Genomic DNA, 1,377 nt, shown 5'->3' on the forward strand with positions numbered 1-1,377 from the left:
CATATGAGCTGAAAACGACAGCCACCCACTCAGGCCGCTTCTCCAATGAGTAAATTGAAACGCTCAAGTATACATTGTATAATATTTTATAAAAAGGTATACTGACAAAGTAATACAGTTTTACCAAATGTAATACAATTACCTTTATACAGCTTTATACAATTACTTGAATACCTCTGTATACAAACTTACTGTCAATGTTTTTTCACCCGGGATGTACACTTTTTCAGACAGATCACCATGTAGAAAGGCTGTTTTGACATCTAAGTGGGCAATTTTTAAGTTAAAGTTTACAGCAAGAGAGAATAATATTCTCAAAGACTCCTTTTTCACCACTGGTGCAAAAGTGTCAAAGTAATCTACTCCATACTGTTGAGTATAACCTTTAGCTACTAATCTGGCTCTATACAAGGGAGAGCCATCAGAATTTGACTTTCTTTTAAATACCCACTTACAGCCTACTACATGAGCTCCCCGTGGGAGTGGCTCCAAAGTCCAGACATTATTTGATTTAAAAGACTCTAACTCATCTCTAATGGCTGCCAGCCATTCTTTTGACTCAGAGGAATTTACTGCTTGTTCATAATTATCAGGCAGAGCGTTGATAGCTTTAGAAGCAAGCCACGCAGCTCTCCTGGGAGACCCATGAAAATTCTCATTATTTTTCATGTCTCGCTGTTTAACTTCACAATCTTTTTCCCCAAAACCATAGAGAACGAACCCATCAAAATGTTTGGGTGGAACAATTTTTCTTTTCCTGGAAAGAGATTCATTAGTATTCAAATTAGAATTGTCCACATTTTCCCCTGCACCACCCACTGAGATTGTCTCGTCGGAGTCACAGCCATGAGCAGAGTTGCTAGTACTGGACCCGTCATGAAACATCCCAGACAGACTGGTGTCAGTATAGTAACCCCAGAGCGAATCTCCCTTTTTCTGGGTAGTACTCCCTGATTCAGACTCATATTCAGATTCAGAGCCAACGTCCGAATTAGAATCGTGATCAGAATCAGAGATATTACCTCCTGACTCAGACTCATGTTCGGATTCAGAGCTGGTGTCCGAATCAGAATCATGATCATCAGGAGTATCACCCTTCGAATTTAAAGTCTTATTAATTTTTGAAGGTATTACCCTAAGATGTGCAGTCACCCCAGAGCTGCTAGCTCCAGATATAACCCTGGAGTTTCCAGGTATTACCCCAGAGCTGTTGGCTCCAGATATAACCCTGGAGTTTCCAGGTATAACAAGAGCATTTGGTCCAACGTCCCCAGTCATTGAGCGCTTAACTGGGGAGTCGCCCAAAGCTGGAAAAATAGTTTCATCAAATGTGACGTCACTGTATCTATGGGAGGTAACAGCATTTGTTTTAGGATC

At 40.7% G+C, this 1,377-nt stretch overlaps 1 protein-coding gene across 1 annotated transcript in view; it reads left to right on the top strand.

Annotated features, from left to right (window-relative positions):
• Positions 1-1,377, top strand: part of LOC127750746 (cardioacceleratory peptide receptor-like) — a 69,702-nt gene that overhangs the window by 60,586 nt on the left and 7,739 nt on the right. The gene's annotated exons all lie outside the window — the stretch shown is intronic.

This window comes from Frankliniella occidentalis, unplaced genomic scaffold (assembly GCF_000697945.3).
Source record: "Frankliniella occidentalis isolate FOCC.00 unplaced genomic scaffold, Focc_3.1 Scaffold251, whole genome shotgun sequence".
Classification (NCBI taxonomy): domain Eukaryota; kingdom Metazoa; phylum Arthropoda; class Insecta; order Thysanoptera; family Thripidae; genus Frankliniella; species Frankliniella occidentalis.